Source organism: Leopardus geoffroyi, chromosome E3 (assembly GCF_018350155.1).
Source record: "Leopardus geoffroyi isolate Oge1 chromosome E3, O.geoffroyi_Oge1_pat1.0, whole genome shotgun sequence".
NCBI lineage: Eukaryota > Metazoa > Chordata > Mammalia > Carnivora > Felidae > Leopardus > Leopardus geoffroyi.
In genome coordinates, this window is record NC_059340.1 from 13,351,222 (window position 1) to 13,376,275 (window position 25,054).

General features: G+C 43.9%; 1 protein-coding gene across 7 annotated transcripts in view; it reads left to right on the plus strand.

The window, feature by feature from the left end:
* Positions 1-25,054, plus strand: part of AUTS2 (activator of transcription and developmental regulator AUTS2) — a 1,121,759-nt gene that overhangs the window by 682,902 nt on the left and 413,803 nt on the right. The gene's annotated exons all lie outside the window — the stretch shown is intronic.

The window sequence follows — 25,054 nt, forward strand, 5'->3', positions numbered from 1 at the left end:
AAGAAATGAAGTCCATCTTCTGTGTATTTTCAAAACAAAAGAACTATTACTTCCATTTTAATAATAGAGTTTTTGTGTATTTAATATAGGCAGTGATTTGGCCTCCAGCTGAGTTTAGATTTGAAGAGAGGAGAATATTAAACCCTATCAGCCAACCCATAAGCCAATTAAGTATTTCTAAGCTGGCAGAATGTGGGGAGGAATCCTTTTTTTTTTTTTTTTCTCCACCAGTACTCACAATTTTTTGTTTTAATGAGATAAAATAGTGTCTTTGAAAAGGTGGTACTGAAAATAGGTGACAGCAAAGGATGGCCCTACGGTGAGACCAGTGTGTAGGTCAGAGTTCAGACAAAGGCAGTTTGAGGGCCTGGAACAGTGCTGTCCAACAGAACCTTCTGTAATGATGAAAATGCTCCACACTAACAGGGTAGCCACAAGTAACATGTGGCTGGCTGAATGTGGCTAGTGTGACCAGTTCCTGAATTTTTAAATCTTACTTAATTTTGATGGATTTGGGTTCCAGTAGCCACATGTGGCTAACAGCATGGGCAGTACAGGACTAGAATGAAATAGATTTTGACATACACTCTCATGTATCAGAAAATTCCCAAAGAGCATCAGATTGCTGCCGTTGTGTATATGATTGATTTGGAGCTAAAAGAACATCTAAAGAGCTCTCCTGTGTAAGAGAATTACATTTCTACTTTGTCGTTTCAGAGGTGAAAAAAAAAAAAGAAACAAGACCGCTTGAGAATGATTGCAGGGCAACATATTCAGGCGTAATATAAGAAGTTTCCTTACAGACACTCACATGAAATTATAGTCAGGTGTCTTAAAATGTAAGGATACCGCTCCCACTTCTAGCTGCCACCGGTTCTAAGAGTAGTCAAGGCTAGCTTGGCGACAGTAAGCAGGGATAGACTGTTTTCCTCATCAATAAAATGAAGAGTCTAGGACTTGTCCTACCCTCCCCACACATGTCACCAGTTGCTAAGGATGAGAAGAAGTCGTGTTTTCACAAGTGCTCTGAAACCACCAAAGATGTGTTATTAAGCTTTACTATTATTAGGTTAAAGACATTGATTAATGGACTTTATGTACTTGGAGTCACCTTCAGGCTGCTTCTGAGAAAAGCAGAAATGTTCTTTAGGATCCTGAACCCAAGCCCCCTAGTTTCAGTAAACATGCCTCCCACCACCCCATGAATATAGCAAGTGGCACTGGCCATTCAGTCATTGATCTTAATTTTTTCAGTGATTATTTCACCTGGAGAGGATGCTGAAAGTGGCACTCGTGCCTTTCCAAATACCTAGAAGATTCCTGATAGTAAGCAAATGGATGAACTCACAGTAGTTAGGCTGTGGTCGATGCTCTCACTGCTGAGACAGCCGGTTAGTACTTAGAGCATCAATCAGCCGCGGGGCCTGCTGGTTCCTCCTGTTGGATGTAACATTCATGGAAAAGGAGCCTTATAGGTAATGTCACAGCAGAGGCCTTAAATTGCAGAGAATTTCTACCAGCCTCGTGAACCAGGGCATGGCACGGGATCCATCGGCCCTGCCTATCCTCCCGTGGAGACGTGAGGAGGGCAGGACTGTGAGCCTGGAGCACAGCCACCCAGCGGCGGGCTGAGGCCCTTTGCAGAGCTTCCACGGAATTCATCAGCCGTGTGTGAACACTTGGACGCCGCACCTCTTCCTTTGTGGGGGCGTCCATTATCTGGTTCAGAGAGATGGTGGCAGGCCTCAGGCTCATGTTGGTAGACCCTGCTTTCTGTTTAAGCAGGAGGACATTTCCTTGTCCTTCCTCTTGTTAAAATGGTAAACGCACAGTGCTGTCATTAGGGTGGAGCCCCTCAGCTCCTAAGGACAGGAGGGAACCCGACTTTTCCCCTTTCCTGCCGGCTTCCTCCCTTTCCATGTTTTCTCATGCCTGCACTCGGAGCAGATGTGTCTTTAGTTACGTGTTGATAGACTGTTGCATGCTCATAAAAGCTCCAAATAACACTAGACAACTCCCATTTTGCACACTGGCATCTGATCCCTGTCCTGCATACCCTTCTCTGGAGAGTAACGATATCCACCTGGACACAAGGCTGGTGGAAGGAAAACTCAGCCTCGTTTCGCAGATGGCTCGTTTCATCCGTGGCATGTGTGTGCATGTGGATGCTCTTGCCCGTACTTTCTTCTCAGCCCAGACTGACGCGGGCATAGGTTACATTGCTGGAGAAAATCAGCTTTCTACACCAGCTGTATTGCATGCAAATGTCCAGCTCTGGCTGGACTTCGGGGCCAAGTAGTCACTCCTTCTCAGTGTCTGGAGTGGTTGCTCCAGACTTTTCCCTCTCATCTGAAACCCTCTAGTCCAGACTCTCTCTGCACCTCATTATCCATGGGTAGCCCTACCCAGAACACCAAGGCTGCCCAGTAAGATCATCCTTGACTTCTGTCTTCTGCGTTTAACAGTTTTTGTCAGAATCATTATTCATGTTTGCATCGTTCCCTCTGCTGTCAGAGCAGAATGCATTTTTTTTTTCATTCCCAAGGTCAAAACCATGTTCTTCAGCCAACCCCACTGTCTCCTCCAAGGCCTTGTCACATCCATCGTTTCTTTCCCTTTGTCTTATCCCTCCTCTCTCCTTCACCACTTCCTTCCCTCTCAGCTAATGAACTTGAGCAAGTTTTCTCCAGTCCTTAAAAAAACTAAAACGCTTGGGTCTCTTGGGTCTCTCCTCTCTTTCAAAGTCCAGGGATTTGGTACTTGCCGTCATCCTTTCTTCATAACCTCCGAAGGAGGAACTGTATCCTGTTGTGCTAAGAAAACTGTTGCTTAGCACCCACCAGTGGGTTTCTGATCAAAGTCTGGTGATGGGGGCAGCATTTTGCCTGGGTGGTGCCCTGCTCGTCCTCGAGCTCTGTCACCCATGGGTTTCCTGACTCTGCCCGCCATTTTGATCCTTTTCACTACCTTCATCAGGCCCTGCCCTCTTCCTCCTTAGATATCTGTGAACCCTGTGTCAGTAGAGAATGTTACTTCCTGGCACGGCTAGGAGAGTCAGATAGACCTGCCTCAGATCCTGGCGTGGCTCCACCACTTATTTAGCTCTGGAAACTTGAGTCAAGTTACTGGATTTTTCTGAGTATGTTTTCTCATACTGACTTCAGAGGGTTGTGAGGATAAAATTAGCAGACACATGACAAGTGCTTTGCTTCATTCCTAGCTAACTGCTTCTCACTTTGCTTTCTTTTCTCTGACTGCCATGCCCTCACTTTCCATCTTTATCCTTTCTGTCCCTGGCCTCCCTCTGGAGCCTCAAAGCCACATCATCAGCCACCTGCTGGATGCCTTTCTCAAATAGAAATCTTCATTCCTTTCTCCCAAAGCAGGTTTCTCCTACCCCAACTCAGCCTGGCAGCCTCCCAGGGTTGAGACATGATATGTTTCACCTTCTCTCTCTCTTACCCTCTTAACCAGTCAGTCAACAAGCCATGCCCCATACTCTAGCCCCCTGGGTTCTTGGGTCTGGATGTTTCAGTCTTTAAAAAAAAATTTTAATGTTTATTTTTGAGAGAGAGAGAAAGAGAGAGACCAGCGGAGGGGCAGAGAAAGAGGGAGACACAGAATCTGAAACAGGCTCCAGGCTCCGAGCTGTCAGCACAGAGCCCGATGTAGGGCTTGGACCCATGAACCACAAGATCATGACCTGAGCTGAAGTCAGACGCTTAACCGACAGAGCCACCCAGGTGTACCCCTGGACTTTCCATTCTTAATGCCACAGTTATGGTTAAGGGTCCTTTTACCTCCAGCTTAGATTATTGTTCTGGCCTCCAAAGTGCCCCTCATCTTTATTTCATTGCAAACATTCTTCCTAAAGCCGTGCACATCTGATCATGTCATTGCCTGTGCAGATGGTCCCCTGTTGCACTCTTCTATTCCCTGTGAACTTTTGACTGAAGGTTCCATAGCCAATTGGTAGTTCAGCGGTAGAGCTGGAAGAATGGCTGATACCATGCATAAAGTTAGAACTCATTAAATGCTGAATAAATATAGTGTAAAATAAAGCAAAATCAGTAGTATAGTAGGGCATAATGTCATAAGAATTGCTTTGGTGATAAGTGGTCAATTAATTAAAAGTTAGCTCTCGATATATCCTACCGAATTTATTGTACAATAGTCTATGCCTTGATCCCCATTTTCACTTGAAGCTTATTAAAAGAGGAAAATGGATTGGACAGAGGAGTAGGGGGTCTCCACAGGGCATCAACAGGCTTTCTTCGGTCCCCACCTAGCCTGTGTGAGGCCACCCTCTGTACACTTCTTCCAGCCAGTGCTCAAAGGACCAGGTCCACATTCTTGACATGGGTGTTTTGATCCTAATGAGACCATCTTTGATAAACTCGAAATCGAGTACAAGATTGATGATGAACTCAGAACCTTGCCAAATTTAGTACAAGACTGAAATTGGGTCCCTGGAAAAATTGTGATAGTTTGTAACACAAGTCTGTTGTGGACACAAGAAAGCACACTTACTGGTGCCCTGAGCCCCCACCTCCCCGTGTCTCACACGCTCTTTCCCACCCCTGACCCTCAGCACTCCAGGCAAGAAAACAGTGATGTTTCTGCATCTGGAAGCACGTTCTATGTGAGAAGAGGCCAGTGGAAGGGGATTTGATGTGTGAATGACAGATCCCCACGAAACACTACTGGGGGGCACTTGATGTGACCGGTTTGAAGCTGAAAACTTACCAGGTCATACTGGAAATGGTTGCCGCTGGGCATGGCTTTCATCCTTGTTTATCTTCTTAAAAAAAAAAAAAAAAACCTTACTGAAGGGTTTGGGTTTTTGTTTTGGGTTTTTTTTGTGGGTTTTTTTTTTTTTGTTTTGTTTTTGGTTTTGTGCAAATCATATTTTTTCATGTGTGTGTGTGTGTGTGTGTGTACGTACGTACGTGTATGCAAGAGCATTTGTATATTCCTTTTTCATGTTACTTGTCACTGCAGGGCAAGGTTGTAACCTTGTGATGCAGATTGTGTCTTAATGAATTCATCATTTGCCATGGGAAAGAGATGTTTCTTTAAATGGTGAAAAAACATTTTCTAACAATATTATAGAAACATTGCATTGAAAATAATAGCTAATATTTTGAGCAACTGTGACATGTTAGCTACCACCTTAAAGACTTCATGCATTAGCTCATTTACTCCCCAGAAGAATCCATTATTGCTGATTTTCCCATTGAGATTTGAGAAACTGAAACAGAGGAAACTTAAGTACTTTGCCTGAGGTCATACATTTAGGTAATGAGAGATTCAGGATTCGAACTCAGGTGGAGGTTCTAGCTCCTGCCAAGTTGGTCCTACTATTTCCAGAAAATATTCCTGAGCATTATTAGTGGGTACAAGCCTGGAACACTGAGGGCTTACTCAGGGTTCTCTCAGGCTGGTGCATTGCCTGACCGAAAGGTACCCAAGACCCAAGATGTGGCCCTTGCCTTTAAGGTCATTACTGTCTGGTGGTTCTAGGGGAGGGCTGAGTCTGTCTTATTTATTGGTAAATCCGCATTGCTGAGCACAGTGTAGACATATAGGGGGTGCGCAACAAAATTTTACTGAATCAAATCAGTCTAGATTCCAAAAGGCTAATTTGGCTTCAGAATTGTCAGGGTTGAACCATGACTCCTTGGTAATAAAGGCGAATCTGAGACTTCTGAAATGTAGCAGTCATGACACCCTGCTTCCTTTAGAAACACCAATGGTGGAAGGGAGGATGTGGTGGTTGAATTACTGTTCTTACCACTGCAGTATTTTTAAACTCTTTCAAGGGTTACTGGATGCTCCCTGGCTCCTGTATGATTTATAAATCTATTATTCATGTCACAGAGAGATTTTAATGCTGGAGAACCATCAGGTGAACTCAATCATATAGTGTAATGTGTGGGAGGTTACCAAGGTTGAGGGGGACAGAAAAAGAAAATGATTAATTCGCAGGTAGAACACAGGACAGAAGGACAGAAAAGGGGGGTGGGGGGAGGGCTGGAGGCCAGTTAGGAGGACACTGCAGAGACCAGTGTAAGGAGCAAAGACATGCGTCCGAGCAGAGGTGCGATGAAGAGTGTACAGGGAAAATGAACAGGAGCCACTGGCTCCACAGGAAGACTGAGGATGCTCAGTCTCATCCTCATTGAGGATGCTCAATGCTCAGGATGAAGCATTGAATACAGTCATCCACTGATGACGTCCTAAGAACCTGAAAGCACGGGCCTTTGTCCTAAAGCCACCATTTCATGTTGGAGGAGTTCAGAGTGGGAAGGCGTTTTCAGGCCACCCCCGTGTCGTGGACGGAGAGCGCGTTTGGACCGTGAATGCTGTTTCGAATTCTCAGCGTGGAGACAGTTAAGAACCAGGGGAGAGGGATGATGGGGGTAGGAGGGCTGCTTGTTGTAGAGGGGGCAGGGGAGGGGTGGGAACGTCAGCAGGTAGTGCAGCTTTGCCAGGGAGTGTTCTTAGAGAAGTAGGACGCAGCCCCCCTTCCCATGAAAACATTTTACTGCCCTCATCCGCTCAGCAGAACCGCTGCATCTAGATACCTGGTGTTTGATTTGGACTTGGTGTTTATTCCGCGTGAAAATGCGGACGGAAAGTGGATGTTTTATGTACTGTCTCTTTTCAAGCAGGATGGAAGGGGCTTGTAAAAGTGGTTTCCACGGCATAACCTAGCATTTTAAAGATTTATGGAACAAGTGTCCACTTACAGTTTCATTTAAGTTTTACAAAACATTTCTGCTTCTGCCTTGCCATGTCGGCAAAAGATTCTGGGATTTAAATAAATAGAACCTGGTAGGATATAATAAAGTGCAAAAAAAACTTAAGATGCATCAAGTTACTACTGAAAGGAATATTGAGGCCCGAGTGACCTCCTTCCTGATGTCTCCTGAACACAAGACAGCTTTAATCTTTAGGTTCTGTGTTACTCAAATAAGCCGAGGGATTTGTGACTTGGGGGATGCTGCCAAGGATAGCCACCAAAGATAATGATCGTTTTTCAGATCGGCACTTCTGTGTTAATGAAAGGAGACAGGTGAGGGTGCAGAACAGAAGTTTTAATAGCGCTTGACCCTCGTTCTTTCCTTAGAGTTTCTCAACCCAGCTGACCCAGTGACGTTTTTAAAAAATAAATAGTTTCAAGCACATTAGTAGGCAGAATTTATTGTGGTGAGACAGGGAGCGAGTAGCAGTGGAAGTCAGGGAAGCCTGTGGACGTCAAAACTCGTGTTTGCTAAGTCCCTCCTGTGTTCACTGTTGTGGAGATTTTAGTGAAAACAAAATCAGGTCTGTGTCAAGCTCAGAAGGTGTATTTGCTCTGTCTTTGTTCGTTCTTCTTGGTTTTCCCAGGGCCCAGAACTCTTAGCACCTTAGCAGCAAATGTCTATTGAATGATGGCTTTGGAAGGAAGCTCTAGAAAACACTAGGCATACAATCTTAATAAATTACATTGTAATGCCTTCCGTCTGGCCCAAGTAACTGGTCCCTGAAAATTCCCCTGAAGGAGCTTTTCTTTTACTGTGGAAGCCAGATGAAAGAATAAGTGAGTGGTAAAGGAACAAATGAGTAAAAGAAAACTCTCTCTTGTTCAATCTTTAGACCAAATTATCCTAAACTTGCTCATTAAGACTTGCTTAGCTATGCTTTTTCTACCACGTCCCTAAGCATTTTAATCTTTTATTAATTATTCAACCTCCATATTGCTTTAGGTGAAATAGAGACTTGACACAGTTTGAAATGCAGGAAGTTTCTTTTTTGTTTTCCTCCACAACTATATGCAGCCAGCTAGAAACTTTGTCCTGTTGGTAGTTCTGTTTCAGCGAGCCTCAGTCCAAACTAGAAATTAAGCCACAGAGGTCGTCATGGCATCGTCCTCAGGAAGGCACTGGTGTCAGAAAAGAGCATTCTTCATTCAGCCCCGCTATGGTCTTTGGACCCTTCCATTTGTGTGCAGACCACCTTCACATCTGTGTTAGAGCTATTGTCTGAGAGTTAAGTTGGCTATCCATCGTGGGATGTATACAACAGCCAGACCTCCCAACACGTGTTACATCTGTCTTTATTTCGGATCATGGCATTTATGGAGATGATTAGGGACAGCTTATTTGAACTGAGATCCAGAGAGCTTACTTACTTATTTAGCAAATATTTGTTGAACGCCTACTGTGTGCTGTATAATACCAGGGAATAAAATTATAGACAAACAGTCCCTATCCTCAAGGAGTAAGTAAGTAGTCTAGCATATAAATTCAACAGGAGACAGCTGCCAGGATTGCAAAGTGGTAGTTTGGGCAGAAGGACTGGGCCTTGGAAGGAAAGAGGAAGAAGACATGGTGAATGTGGACCAAGGCTGGCGGCATGGAGGCTCCAGAGTCCCCTGGAAATGCTAGTGTTGGATGTGGAGGGGCCATCTCGAAATCTCTTATCCAGAGCATCCAGGGGCTGTGGGTTGATGGTCCCACTGGGATGGGTAGGGGAGGAAGAATCAGTGCACTGGGGCCAGGGTCTGTCCTCCATCCCGTCCTTCTCCAGGGATGGGATGACAGGTACTGCAGAAACCAACATGACACCAGCTTAGTAAAGACAAGCAGTAAACACCTTCCAGTGGCTGTCTTAATCTGGATACTTGCTACTGTATTTTAACAACATGATGGCATTTACCGTAGGAATGGTTACATACCAGTCTAGGTACTTTATATGTATTTTGTTTTATCTTCACAACTTTGTAAGATAGGCAGTATTATTCACTGCTTATCTTAAAAGGTGATTAAAATTGAGGAATGAAGAGGCTGCCCCAGCTAGGCAAAGGCCAGGATGGTGCAGCGGGGACACAGGTCCACAATTGTGTGCCACAACTAAGTGACAGTGCCTCCTTGAATATAAAGTCTTCCAAAATCCCATTACCAAGATTCCACGTATTTGCCTAGTAGAATAGCTTTGTGTTAGGTCCTTTTTTTCCCGATCATTTCTTTTTCCATAAATGTAACAATCTTGTTGGCTTCACTTAAACACAATTATAAATGTGTTGTTTTAATACTTGTGACTAGAGAGTTAGGAGGTGTAGGCACTCTGATCTCTTTTAATCTGTTTCAATGTGTTTTTACATTCTGATTACAAGCCACTAAATTGATTTAGTAGTTTGGAGCACCTTTGGGTGTTCTCTCAGACACCAAACAAACAATTTCTAACCACAGCGACTAAATCAGGCACTTCCAAGTTTGAGTAATTTATAAAGTAGAAAAAAATGTATGCGGCCAAATAAATATCCAAGCAGTTGGGACATGTCTGAAGTGAAACACTGTTTCCTGAAACATATCCAGTAAATGTACAACTATGTCACAAAAAGAGTTTATGCTCAAGATAATGTAATTTGATGTATTTGTTCCCCAAGAACATTGCCCTATAGTTTATGAAGCATCTCCATAATGAAGTTATTTGTTTCCGATGCTCTTTATGAAAATGAAATGTTCCCATGAACCCTGGAAAACTTGGTCAATCCAATTAGGGAAAAAATGAATTTTGTGTTGAGCATTTTAATCCCCAAATTAGCAGGGACATTCAACAACTGTAATAAATTCAAGGATTACTTGGAGACTGATTTAATCTTTAGATTTAATTTGATTGTCTTGTTTTAACATTTTGGATTTACAAGATTTATCAGACCAGCAAAATTGCCCTTGGCGTGGAAAAGCTTGAGTTTGGACCTTTTTTTTTTATCTTTTAAGGAAAACCGAAAATTCTTTGTAGGGATAATTTTTTACACGCATTATAGGGTGTATTCCTGTGGGAGAGACTTACCAAATACTTGATAAAATGAACAGAAGGGAAAGTATTTTGAATTGGCCAACTGTAACATGTTCCACATGTATTGGGAATGGCATTTCAGTGGGTGAGGTGGAAGGATTAGGCTAATCTTCACTATCCAAAAGGGCCGCTATGGTGTGCTTTGATAATCTTTCTACAAAGCTGGTGGATTTTATCCCCTGCGTTCTGGAGCTCCTGGATGCTAAAGTCCTAGCTTTCTTTATGTGGAGCACCAAGAAAAGGCAACCACTTACCTGTTAAGTTAGCCTTACACCCAGGCAGAAAGCAGTCACAGAAAGATCGCTTCAGTGATACTAATTGCGTGCCTACCTGGAAGTCAAATGATTTGTTGCTGCTTCAATGTTTTGGACTTCTCTAATGGTGAGTGTGTATTTAAGATAAATGAGAAGCAAGTGAAAAGTGTCCTGCATTTTTTTAAGAGAGCCAAACAAAAGAAATGGAGGCATCGTATTGAGAGTGGCAGTGGGGCATGGTGGTTCAGGGGCATAACTCCAGAGTCAGACTGGCTGCATTTGAAGCCCACCGCCGCTACGTACTTGTTAGAAGATGGTAGCTAAGTTATGTGCCCTCTTAGTGCATCTGTTTCGTCATCCCTGGATAGGGTGTAATAGAATATGATTCATGGGATCGTTCAAAGGACTAATTGGGGGCGCATATAAAAAACACTTAGGATAGTGTCGTTCCCATGCTGGGGGCACAATAAATGTTAGCCATGGTTAATATTTCTAAAATTCCAGACTTGAGGCTTCCAGGCACGTTAAGTGCGGGTTGTATCACAGTGCAGGTGGGAACCACGAAGCTACCGATCCTTAAGCAGGGGTGAGTGGGTATCGGATGAGTCCGTGCAGATAGACTGTTCCATCCCCAAGCGAGACATACGCTATGGACATCGACCTGGCCTGAACCTTTGGACAGTCTGAGGCACTCAGAGGTGCTCAGAGGATATAGCAGGCACAGGTAGATGCTGATACCAGGGGCACCCCTGTAGGGTACCTCGCATCAGTAAGCATCATGGGAGATAGTACAGGGGCAGCAGTTGCTGAACCCTGATTCCACTTTGTCTAGAACTCAGATGATGGCTCCAAACCCTGGCTGTATTCACCCTTCCAGTCTAAGTACTTTACATGTATTGCTTTCCTTTGATTTGATTCCACATACGGATCCCGCATGGGTGCCTCCCAGCAGCATTACCCTCTCCCCTCCCCAGCTTAAACCAATTAGAGCCCACTCTGCAACTGGAGTTGGAGTTGATCCCACAGAAATGGAAGGTTGGAGCAAAGATGTTTCCAAAGGAAAGTTGGGGTACCGTTTCACCAAGAAAATTGAAAGGATGAGGTGACAAACAACAGGTGCCTCCACATATGTGCTGAGACGGATTGACTCTCCACTTAGCACTGGCTCCGAAACGAGCAGATCTAACTTGGCAGGTGAGTCTGTCCACAGCCCAGTGCAGAACCTGGGACAGGCAAAATAAGTGGAAAGGAAAGAGATGTTGGAAAGAACTAATATTCCTGGGGTGTCTATTCTGTGCCGAGTCTTTACATTTGTGGTCTAATTTAAGCCTCATCACACCAGAAAGCAGAATTGGGAGGTTTAAAGGGGTCAAAGATGAGGATAAAGAGGAATCTGGAGCACGGCAAGGTAATACAGCCAGAGCTTTGGGTGACCCCAGGGTAGACTGGGGAGACAGGCCGCCGAGAGGGGAAAATGAGTACGGAAGGGCAGGGAGTATGCAGGCAGGTTGAAAAGGGAACCGTTGGGGTTCCAAAGATGAAATTCTCTGCTTGACCTGGATGTGAAGTGAATAATCACTTTGTTGTTGGGAAAGCAGTGCAGCCAGCCATCCATACCACAATCCTGATCTTGCAACCCACATATCTTCTGTATCAACAAGGAAGATCCTGTTAAAGACGTAAATGTGAATTCTGTGTGCCATGTGTATGTTTGTACCACATTTAATTTCATTAGCTGTAATACCACGCGGCTGTGCGTATTTAACTGCTTAGACCAGATGCAAGTGCCTTCTGAAGAAAAGTGGTTACATGGTGTAATTGAACATGTCCTGTTGACAGAGTTACCACAACACATTTCCCAATCAAATACAGGCGATTCAATAAAATGAAAGCAGAGTCTACCCCACTGCCACCATTGCTGAGTCAAAACCTAGGGGAGACAAGGTAAGGCAAAGTGGGGACATAGCACGGTTACGCTGTGTGCCATGGGGAGACAGGAATCAAGGCAGGCCTTCTGCCCCACACTGAATGAAAGCGTTGCTACTTGCTGGTACCTGCATTTGGCTGGTGACCAAGGGGAGAGGCCTTGGCGGCCAAGGTTATGGCCAGTCTGAGAATGGTGGTGAGGGTGGGCGTTGAGCAGTTTGAAAAGCAGCCACAACGTTTTGAAAAAGGACATCAAGTATTGGCCTCTGAATGGAATCCAGTGTAGCCCAGACAGTGGTGTTGACTCTGGGCAGAGGAGGGTGTGGGGTTTTATGAATGTTTTCAGTCAGCACTATAAAAATATGCTGGTCAGATCAGTATAGGAGAACAAACATCTAACATAGCCGTCACTGAAAATAGTTCTGTATTTATTGGGAAAAAAGGAAGGGCCTCCCTGATCCTGCTTATGGAACCAGGAAGTTTGCGTTTTAGTAAAAGACAGAAGAAGGTCACACTCCGGCACTGGAACTGGTCAGCAGGACCACTAGAGATGGTCATAATGCTGATGGTCTCTAGAGATGGTAAGAAGTGAGAAAGTCTCATTGAAAAGCTGGAAAATGGCGCCTTGCTGTGAGAAGGGACTGAAATGACCCAGTTGCCTTGTATGTTATTGTTCCATGGTTTTCTTCCTGTTGTGTTGAGTGAAAACTTGCATTCATTCTCTCCTCTGTCCTTGCTTGTAGAGAAGTTGATGATTTTAGAGTCGAAAGGACCCTAAGACCCACCCAAGCCCTGTTTAGCCTCTCATTTTACCCATGAGCACAAGGAGACCCAAAGAGGAAAACACACAGCGTGAGAGAGATGCGTCCAGGGCCACTGTCTCTTCTCCCGCTGCAGGATTTGACCCTCATCTAGTGCTCAGAGGTTGACAGAGCAGGTGGTGAGGAGAGGGAGACAGGGGCACGATATGTGATGGTCTCCCCACCCCCCCCCCCCCCCCCCCCCGCACTGCTACTCACCCAGAACAGCTTCACCTGTATCTATTTTGTATACTGGCTTCCTATATGAGAACTTACTTAAAAGGCTTTTCCCGTGGGCAAAAGTACACAGTCTGAGCCCCCACTATCCTTAACCACAGGACTTCTGAGAAAGGGTGGTGGCCGTGTCTTGGGCTTTCTCCTCCTCTCCCTTGCCGGTGTGTCTGAGATACGGGACTCGCTCTATTCGCTGTTCTCCTGACTCAAGTGACAAAGGCAAAGCTGAACCACCACGTCTTCTTACAGAGAGTTATTCAGAAGGTAGAGGAGAAAATATTTTAGAGCGGTTGAATGCTTAGTGTAGAACTTGGTCACCGTGCCCCAAGCCTAATTAGATTCTAAACAATTAGATTTAGGGGGCAGAGCCCTGGACATTAGTCCCAGCTCTGCAAGGGAGTTGCTGTTTGACCTTGCACAGTGCACGTAGACCAGTTCCTGGAACCATCAGACCCACCTGAGAAAGGACACAAGATGGCAAAGCCTCGTCAGGCTGCTGAAGGAGTGCATCCTGTCAGGGGCAGGAAGGCGTCCCACCTCTGAGCTCATTAGCCCCAGCCGTCTGCCTGCATCTAGCCTCGCCCTGGGCCTCAGCTCTAGAGCATCTCCATTGTGACTAAAAACTCTAACTGCTCGTTTTGCACACATTTTGTGTTTGATTCATTTAGTGACCAAGTCTTCAGCTTCTCTCTCTGCTTTCTGCCCTGTGGGTGGGGGCCAACCTCAAGGTCAGCACAGCAGGCTGAGCCTGGAGAGGCAATCACGGCCCCAGAATGGACTCCTTTATGCCTGAAGGGGCCCTTTCTAGGAGGCTCCCCAGGGACTGCTGATCTGTCCTCCCAAGGCTTCATGATTGCCTCTCCACCCATCTCCAAAGGGATATCTGATTGCTGCTCTGCTCTCCCCTGGGCCTTTTTCTGTGCTTTTTACTCACGTCCAGCCTGTGTCCTGAAGGCCTGATTGGCCCTCTCCACTTCTCCCAGGGCACCAGGATTGTTCCGCAACTCCCCTTCAGCTGCCTTAGCCACCTAATCTCTGCCCCACCAACGTTTGGTTTTTCCTTACTCTGTGAGTGCCCCTTTACACACATACGTACATGCACATATGTGTACAGAGCGCCACCATGGAAACTCCTCTGGATCTTTCTGTCAGCATTTGCTTAAAGTAATTCCATTGTCCTACACCTAACTTCCGAGTTAGCTTTAACTCACACAGGCCGTAGACAGCTATGGTTAGCCGTGGCCCTTTCTTGATTTTACCTTGAGCTGGCTAGAAGAGGCTAGAGACCCAGGTCTCTGCTTCATGCAGCATCTCTTATTTACTTGAACATAGGGCCTCTGGTCACTTCTAAGAGATCAGATCCGTTTTACCCCAGATGGTGTTTTCTGAACCAAGTTGGATTTCTTTTCTCCCTTGGCATAAAGTAAACAAGTGTTCTCACTCAGGTGGCAGCAGTGAAGACACATTAAGTCCTCAGGTCACATTAGCATGCTTGTTGAGGCCTTTAAACAATCTGATCATCAAAGTGCGTGGTAATAACTATAAAACCATAATCGCAGGTGGCAGTGAGCATGAAATTCACGGCTCCATGCTTAGTTTTTAGGATAATAGGGACATTCATGGGTTTCCAAATGGAGGCCTTTGTGTTTGTAGCCCCGTGTCTCCCCAGCCTCTGAAAGGTCTACTTTGCTCAATATGTCTAGAGAGCACTGGCTTCTAAAATAACATCAGGAGCTGCTCTACCTGTTGGCCTTCTGCATGCAGTTTGGGGAGCTGGTTGTGGTCGAAGGGGAAATGGAGAACATTCTTCAGGTTCGGCATTGTAAAGGTTGGTTCTCCCAAAGAAAATTGCTTTGGGAATAGTACTTCTAACATGGAGGGAGGGTCTGGGTTTTTAGGGATGGCAGAAGGTAACTTGTGACATTTTCTCAGAATTTTTTTTGCAATCTTGATTTTTCATTTGAGAGTTTTCTTTCTGAGTAAAATGCACAGCTAGTTCAGCACCCTGAAATTCATGCATTTGGATATTCTGGGCATTCCCCTATGTCCTTCAAAATCCAGTGAAGATGTTAGACTGAGCCATCTTCCTATGAGAATCTCCTTTATTCGCCATCCGCTCCTTAATTTCTGTTTTGTAGTATTTTGTCTTCTGACCTGCATTTGGCATATAACGTTTATCATATAATTTTCATTTTATTTCTACTCACATTCACGTAGGCATATGTAGGATAACTGTGATAATATCTTTTCTGCCTAAAGTAGTGTGAGGCAGTGGAGGCATGAGTGGCTCCTTGTAGGCCCTTCTAAATAGTGAGAAGTGTACCCTAACCACCACAATCAGCTCATGGACCCCTGCTCCCAGCTGCTGAACTCCCCTGGCCTCATATTTGTGTCTCAGTACCATGATGATGGAGAGAAGCTCCATTTTAGGATACAAATTCCAATGAAATTTTGATAGAGATTGCTTTGAATCTGTAGATCACTTTGGGTAGTGTTGACATCATAACAATATGAAGTCTTCCAATCGATGAACAAGGGTGTCTTTCCCTTTATTTAGGTCTTTAATTTCTTTTAGCAATGTTTGTTTTGTAGTTTTCAGTGTACAAGTCTGTCACCTCTTTGGCTAAATAGGTATTTTATCCTCTTGGATGCTACTGTAAATGGGATGGTTTTCTGAATTTCCTTTTTGAATCATGCATTACTGGTATATAGAAACACAACCAATTTTTATGTGTTGGTCTTGTACCATGCAACTTGGCTGAGTTCATTTTATTAGCTTTGAGATTTCTGCGTATAGAATCATTTCATCTGTGAATAGAGATAGGTGCCTTTCTTTTTTTTTTTTCCTTCCCTAATTGCTCTGGTTAGAACTTCTGGTACAATGTTTTGTAACTTCCTATCTATTGATAGTTTTCCAAGTGTTTTTATCATGATAAGGTATTGGATTTTGTCAAATCCTTTTGCACATCATTTGAGCTGTGGTGGGTAGAATCTTAAAGAAAGAGTAGGATTGATATAAATAAAGAGAAATGTAGAGTCTGGAGAAGTTAAGTAGCTGAAGTACAGCGCTAGGAATATGACTCACGTCTGCAGACATGACTGCATAATCTAAATAAAGTCACTGGAAGAGAATATTGCAGAGAAGAAGACTAGTAACGTGCCTGGGAAGGGCAGATTCTGAGTGCACTGGGAGGACCTTGAATGCCAGAATGCCTTATAGGTCAACATTCTGGAGCTCCCGGGGTTTCTGAGCCCAGTCAGACTAGTAATTATGATCTCAGCTCATCTTCTCTACTTTTGTATCTCTGCTTTTGTTGACTCTCACATCCATCTAACAATCTTCCCTTCTTAATTTTGTTAGTAAAGTGTCATGTGGAACAAAGGAAATACTAAATTTCTTTAATACCATGTGATGATGAATCCTATGTTGTTTTTTTTTTTTAATTTAAGCATGAAAACAAAATTAAGAAGTGAGCCAACTCTTTCTGGTGGTTCATTTCTAGTTATGTACAGAGACAGACCTGGTAACAAGCCAACAGCTTTTGTCAGGGCTGTGAATTAGACAGGGGGGTGGGGGGAGGAATGACTGCACATTCTTAGCTCCCGGGCCAGGGTTCCTGTGATTTCTGCCAGCCCTCTTCCAGACAGCAGCATGGTTCCTCAGCTGTCCTTCTAGCCAGGGAGACAGATGGAACCTCAGGGGCTTCCTGTTTAGGCGTCTCAGAATTCAGAGTTGTTATGATGTGTGGGCTTTGAAAATGCCACACTTCAGGGAAGCTGAGTTTTTGCATTCATGCGTTCTTATATTGAGCATGTGTTCTTTTCCATCTCATGGCAATGACTTCCGTTGTATGTGCCTCCGAGCCCTTTCCTGAAGTCTCAACAGAGAATGGATCCTGCTTTGCTGGAAGCCAGACTCCTTAGGTGTGCTCAGGGTTTGCCTTAGTGCACATGCTCTCCTGCCCAGTTCTGAGGCCAGCCCCATTCCCCTCCTCACACCATTGTAGTTAGTCCTAGGATTCTGCTCCCTCCAAGTAGTGGGCCCTGACCTAAGGACCAGCCCATGTATGTCAGTGGCCAAGGCATATCAGGGAGGTGGCTGTTTAGCTCTTTACCCAGGAGCCTCTGTCCTTTCCAGAGACCTTCCAGCATACTGTTAACCTACGTGCAGGGACAGAAAAGCCCAGAAACACGTGGTACAAATGTTAATGGCTTTTTCATTAGGATACTTCATCACACACTTCCAGCTGTTGGTGGCAGGAGGTGATGGTGAGGCATCTCTTGGATAAGAAGGATGTAGAGATCAATGGAGATCAGAAATGAAAAGATAAAAATGATTTAGTCATCAGAAAGCTATTTGACTGCTAAGCTTTAGCCAACAGCAGCTATGTCTGCATGGAAAAAATGCAGACACACATCCATGGTTGCAGGTCAGTATTTCCCTGTCACCATCATCACGTCATATTAGCAAAGATGCCAAGTGCATGACACAGGACTGGGCCCTGTATGCAGTTGCACAAAAATGCTTCCCTACTTAAGTTGTATAGACGTGTAACCGAGACTGGACAGTTACCACAATTCTGGAGCAGCACCAAGCTTCGGAAGTAAATGAGTAAGCCTAACTTTTAAGTAAGCCTCAAACAAAAAAGCCTAAATTTTGGAAGCAAATAGTGCTCTCTTTCATATTTCAAAAAAAGGGGGGTATCTTTCTGTTTCTACAAAGGCGCACAGCTCTTATGCTGTAACATCGAATATAGATTTTATTTTTCTTCTTTTTAGAAAAGTTGGTTTGTTAACAATTCAGAAAGCCATACGGGTTATTTTTTTTTTTTTAATTGGGCAATTTTTACAAAGTTTCTAAACTAAAAAGCAAAAACCTCCATCCCCATGCTCCCCAGACATGCTTCTACTCCCGCGGGGTAACTGCTGTTAAGATTTCTCTGTAGCCTTCTCATCCCTTTGCTTAAGCACAGATGCATGGATGTGTGCTAAGTGATTGTTTCAAAGTTATATTGACAAATGCATATGTTTCTGCCTACACGTAAGGTGATGGTTGTTTAAGTCGGTTCCCTTAGCTTCTAGAATACAAAAGCTGACAGCCTTGCCCCTTAATACTGCTTATTGCCACAGTGGTTAAGCCTACTGCTTACTACTTTTGGCTTTAATTTTTAGATGACTTACTCTTATTGGTTTTCCTGCCCCCACCAATTACCCATCATGCCTACACATTCAGAATCCATTTCTTTTATTTGGGGTGAAAATAATTCCTTCTCCTGAGTGCAGAGCACCAAGACCGCCTCCCTGTTTTTTGGAGGGATGCTTGCCTCTGAGGCTGTAACTCTTCATTGAATTAGCTTCATGACCACATCTTGGTTTTTGTTTTTGTTTTTCCAATTGGTAGGTGTGGCATGACCCATCAAGATGCTCTTTGCTCAGTAAAACAGAAACAAACTCTTCTCCACAGCTTTTCCCATAGAAGCTTACTTATCTGCCCCAGTGTCTTTGGTCTTGGCCTTGCTTTGTTTTGAAATTTGTGATTTGCTCTTGGGTATAGCAAACCCCTTTCACTGACTGTGGTGTTGGCCACTGATTCAGAAATCCAGTCCTGAAGACTTAAAAAACTCAGCAGACTTGCCCAAGGTGGGCCCCTGCTCTTGCTCAAGTCTCTCTTCCTCTCCAGGAACTGAATTTTTCATGCAGTAATTAAAATTTGTAGGTCAAGCCTCCCATGGCACCGTTTGCTGCTAATATGGGAAAGCAGTGATCAGATTCGCTTATGCTGCTCTTCACTGAGCTGAGACTTAACGGATGAAGGGTGACATTTTCCCCCATTTTGTAAATTAATGCCATTGATCTGCCTAACAAGAACAAAGTTAGGCTTCAAAATACCAAATGATAAAGAGATTAAGACTTTAAATGGCTTTCCAAAAGGCAACCTCTATTGTAAGGCTCCAAGCTGACTATTGAACTTTCAATTAGAATTTCTAATAGGCTATTGACTTAAATGGATAAAATGTTGCAAGTGATAGCTTTCAAGATGACAAAGATTGCTTCTTACATTCTGGAATATTACTTTATGTAGCCTATACTGTTCTGGAAGGTGAATAATAATAATATCCTGGCCTCCCTCTGTAGAGTATCTGTGCTGTGGTTTTCTCAGAGATGAATAAATGCATTTTTTGAAATAAATGCATTAAAAAAATTTTTTTAATGTTTTATTTATTTTTGAGAGCAAGAGAGAGACGGAGTGTGAGTGGGAGGGGCAGAGAGAGGGAGACACAGAATCCGATGCAGGCTCCAGGCTCTGAGCTGTCAGCACAGAGCCCGACGCGGGGCTCAAACCCACGAACTGTGAGATCATGACCTGAGCCGAAGTCGGACACTTAACCGATGAGCCACCCAGGCACCCCGAAATAAATGCATTTTTGAAATACTTTTCTCTTTTCGTGTTTGCTAAACATGGACTCCATGAAACATTTCATGGCCAGGAAGTCCCTTCGGTCTTTGATGGTATGACAACATTGTTCTTTTATGAAAAGCAGCCGGCGAGATAGGTGTTTCTCCGTGTGCACATGCACCGGGCCGTGCGCGCTTGTGTACATGTTCGTAGGCGGTGCCGCAGCACGTGTGTTGTCCGTCACTGCTGTCTGCCTCAGTTTCCTGTTCTTAGAAGTTGCGATTCTACTCCCTGGTGGTTCCCAGGGTAGTGTACCTCAGTCTAGCCCTTGTTATGAAACACTAGCTCTAATACATTTTTAAATACTAATTTTTCACAGACCAGCTACCTCTTCTGGGATAAAGGGTTAATATTATGCTTATGTTACAGTGCATTAAAAACTCTAATTAAAACAGCATTACATTCCCATCTGCCAATCTCCAGTAATCTTCTTTAATTGCAGTAATTAAACTATATTTACATGTTCAGAATACTTGTAATTTAGCAAATTGCACTCTCTGCTCTACATTTAATCAAACAACCAGTTCCAGTATATTTAGTGTGGAAAGAAGTAATTTCAATGTTTTGATTACTATAGCAGATTTGACAGAGTAAGTGCCCCTCTAGTAGAGGGCTTGAAAGGGAAGGCAAACATGAAATATAGTCATGGTTTTGATTGTCATGTGAATGCCTAATTACATGTTGGAGGATTAACTATTAAAGGGTATCATGGTTGCACTTGATGTTTAGACACAGCCGATATTACAGATAGCACAGACTGTCTTTTAGGGAAATTTGACAAAGGGAACAAAGTTTTCTCCCAGCGACGGGAGATGGTTGGAAAAGTTAGTGAAAATGTTGCCTGCATCGTGTAATTGCTGTTGTGTCTCCTACCTCTGGTCCCCAAGTCTGTCATGCAAGATGCTCATTATAGTCATCCGAGTTAAGAGTCCAGCTGAAATTCGGTGAAGAGCAACACAGGGAAATGTTTACGAGGACACCAGTTCACGAGTGAGTCCCTCTGCGTTTCTGTCTCTCATATCCCATCATTTCTGTCCAGGTTGGCCCTGGAGAAGACATTCAGCTTCCCGGAAAGGCCCCACCTGTTTGCCAGACCATCCCATCTAACCCATGTCCTCGCCCTCGTCTTTGTTCCTCAGTTCCCTCATTTGAAAACCAGAAATAGTAGCATTATAAATATTGATTGTATTCTAAGGAATAACTTCTTAATCACGTTCAAAGTAGTTTGTTAAATATTGCTTGTTACTGCTACTATTTACCCACCCTGGTGTAATAGTTCCTGTTTCTCTGTCTGTATAAGTCTGACTAGGAAATTGGGTATTGCCATCAAATTCTCTGTTTTCCAGAACGACATGTCGACTTATTCAGCATGTGAAGTCATCTTTTCTCTTCCAATAGCTTGTTCTGATTATGTGATGTTAACGGTACTTCCTGGGATTTGTCTGGGTCCTCATTTCTGGGCCGTCCCTTGTATTAGTAAGGATTATAGATTAATGAAAACGAGAAGACGGTCTAATGTTTGGGTTGCATACTGATGTTGAACCTTCCTTCTTGACCAACAATTCAGAGCAAGCTACTGAATTGTTACAAATGATGCCTGCGAGTGAAGATCTGAGGTTTTGCCTCTTGCTCAGTTACTGGCTTGCTACAATGTTGCATACAATGTTTCACTTCTTTAGGCCTCAGATTGGTAGAGATGGGGTAGAGATTGGGGCGAGGACTTTTTGTTGTGGTTGTTCTTTTTTGGTTCATGAAGCAGCCAAGATGAAAATGAAAGTCAAGATGAAAAATGAAAAGGAGGGGCGCCTGGGTGGCGCAGTCGGTTAAGCGTCCGACTTCAGCCGGGTCACGATCTCGCGGTCCGTGAGTTCGAGCCCCGCGTCGGGCTCTGGGCTGATGGCTCAGAGCCTGGAGCCTGTTTCCGATTCTGTGTCTCCCTCTCTCTCTGCCCCTCCCCCGTTCATGCTCTGTCTCCCTCTGTCCCAAAAATAAATAAACGTTGAAAAAAAAAAAAAAAAAAGAAAAATGAAAAGGAAAAGTGAGGCTTAACACCGCTGTGGGAAGAGCCATTCGGTTCCAACTCAGCCCCACTTCTGTGTCACATTAATGAGAATTTAACTTCTGACAAAAGTCTTGATGTCTTTTTTTCTTCCTACTGCTGACTTACAAAGAGATCCTGATTAATTGTTGATGGCTGCCTTTAAAAATAATACTGGGCGTAATTAAGCCTTATGGTGAAATCCAAAGCAAAATACTGCTGATAAGTACCTAAGTCAGTCTGAGTATGCTAGGGACACTCTGAAAGGAAAAGAGAAGTAATCTGAAGTCGAAGTACAGGACCTGCCGGGACCTTTGAAATCCCGGTTCTATCACTTAGCTGTGTAATCTCAAGCAATACCTAATCTCCCTGGTATCTCATCTGTAAAATGGGGATAATAATACATGCACTGGTACTGTGCTATTAGTTTGTCTCTCCTTTTACCTCTAACATTTGTTCACATATGGGGACACACGCATGCACACACACCACTATTGTAACCTGAGAGCCTTTGGAATAATACATGATTTGAACATAAATACCAGAGTAATAAAAAAATTTTAAAGAATACTGCATAACTATCAGGAGAAATATGCACAAGGGGTGGAGTATACCTAAAACTGAAATCTCTAGATTTTTCTCAAACCTTATTGTAAGCATTCGTGTGAGTGCTTTGCTCTGACAAGTCCTTTCTGACACTGTTAATAAAAGACAGGGTGGAAGGATCTGAATCCCAATACTTACTCCACACTCTCTACTTAGAGGTGCTAATGAACAGCCAAATAACCCCCCAAATGGCCCTTAATCCAAACCCCATCAAGTCAAGTTATGAGTCCTTAAGGACAGACAATATGAAACCTACCTACCTGGAAGCTGGAATCCTTGCTTTCCAGAGGTTGTTCGGGAAGGGCGAGTTTAATTCTCATTCTTGATCCTCATTGGAAATTGAGGAATTCGTGCCAGCATCCTGTCAGCATCATGTCTTTGAACATGTGAATCTTGGTCTTCTTGAAAACTTTCTACCTTGACATAGGGAATGGGGACCCTAGATGCAGAGAGAATCTCTAGCATTTAATTCCAAAAACAGAAGTTCTGACATTTACATTTCTGCTAATTTCACACATCATCTTGCAGCATATAGGATCTGGGCTTCTGCCAAGAGGACTGTAAACTTTTTTGGAAAAGTGCTTTTTTGGGAAGGGTGTCGAGCTGCAGAGGCATTTCTTTAGTGGACGTAATATGTGAATTATGTGAAACCCAGAGCTCTCCTCTGAACTTATTCTTCTAAGAAAACTTTGCTACAGCCCTTGTCCTAACACTATGGCTGAATTCGTATTTTCCGATGTTGACTTGTACTGTCTACTGTTTACTATATAATGAGTTTATTGTACAGTGAGGGACTCTGATTTATTAGCTCTTCATTATTCTCATTCCGTCAGCTTCCTGATAAATGCTATAACCTTTGGCAGGGACGTGAGTCTCAATCAGGTGATATCATTGCTTTTTAATGAACTCTTCTTCTCAGAGTAACAACATTACATGTGAAATTCCTTATTCTGCATTATTAACGGGCCCCGTAATAAAAGGCTCAAAGGCACTAAGAAGGTTGTGCTGAGAAATGGGGCAGAATTCATTACCAGTTCACTATTACACTGCTAGTTAACGGTCTTTGATGTCTATCATATTTACCCTTCTGAAATAGGAAGAAATCCTGGGTGGAACCCCAGTGAGCTGTAGCATGTGCAGGCATTTTGTAAATGTTGCCTCGGTTATTTAATGCCTAGCCCGACTGCTGGAATTTAACACAGTGACAACTTTCTCAGATGGAGCATGAAAAAAAAAGTGATATTTTACAACCTGAAAAGTTAAGCACTGAGATAGTTAGGGCCCAGCTCTCATTAGCTGAATGGTAGATTTTTCTAATTAGTTCTTTCTAGTGCAATTAGCAGGAAAGAGTCTAATCACCTCATGTGAAACCAATCTGATGCTTGGAAAAGAATGCCCTTGGCTTCTCTTTCAGATTGGATCTTAGGATTTTTGGTTCACCTCTTACAGGATGGAGTCTGTTAGTGTTTATTTAAAACGTGAGCACAAATCTGTGGAAGGGGCAAGCAGTGGACAACTCATTGACTCAGGGCGCGGGTCCGGCTGGAGAAGGTGCTTAGAAATACTCCCTAGTTGGCAGTTACCAGGGCGTCACTTCAACCAAACAGTGTTTCCTTGATGCCTTTCATTTGAGATCGGAGACAAGGGCCTGGCATAGCTAGAGGTGAGCATGGCTGCCTATCCTGGGGGATGCGACAGGCTGCCAGATTTCCCAGCCCCTGCGGACCTCCGGCTCCCCATCAGTGTGTGCCAGTCTGTGCGATCAGTGCTTCGTCTGTCCTTCCTCCCCTGCCTTGGAGTCCTTCTTAGGCACCAGGTTCATTTACAAACTGTTCCCAAATTTCTAGTGGCCATGCGTCGCTTTGGATCTCTTAAGTGAGCCAACTCGGGGTGTCTCAGCTGATCATGTTCATTTTTAACTGGAAGGGACACTTTAACGGCAGCATCTGGTCCCATAGCTTACAAACTATTTCCCCTTTTAGGGAAGGCACTTGCTTGCAAGAAGATGGGTGAGAATATGCTTGATGCGTGCATATTTATTATGAACTAAGGGTAAGAATGGGCATCATTGCTCTCTGGGCTGTGGAGGCTAATCTGTGAGCTTCCATTGTCCGTGCCATCACTGCCCCGTAGAACTTGTATGGCGACAGAAGTGTTCTATACCTGCACGGTCCAGTACATGGGCACTGGATGGTGGCTGCTGAGCCCTTGAAGTGTGAGGCCAAAGAAATTTTAATTTTTATTTAATTTTAATTAGTTTCACTTCAGATAGGTCCACGTGGCTAATGGCTACCATGTTGGACAGGGCGGTCAAGACCTTTCCTACCTCCTAACCACCCTGCCCCCACTGACACACAGCTGCATCCTTAACAACAGAAGACATGCTGCCCTCTGCTCCCTCTTGCTACCCATTCTCCTCAGCCTAGCCCTCAAACCAGCCAGACTTTTCTCGGTGCTGTTAGGAGTTCAACACAAGACATTTTTCTAGGCTTGTGTTCTCTGTGGATCATTCTGTATTGTACCAAGTCAGTGGTTTGTTCTAAAGTTGGGAAAGACTGTAGTCTTTAAAATAGCCAAAATACTGGTTTGTTTCTAAGAGGAGAGTGGGAGGAATCAAGCCAAGTTAAGCTCATTTATGGAGCCTTGCAAATTGCAAAGACAGGACCGTACCAAGCACCTCTCCAAACCGTATATGCAAATGGCTTTTGTAGACTCCCGGTGATGTTTCAATTATAGTTAATTAAAGCAAACAGAAATGGAATATTTAATCATCTTTATCAATGATGTTTAACAAACATGTTAACTTTGCTCGTGGCAGCCAGGCCGCACTGTCGTGGATCTCTTCGGTTCACGCTGCCGAGGCAAAGTTAGCAGCCTGGACAGACCTGTGCTA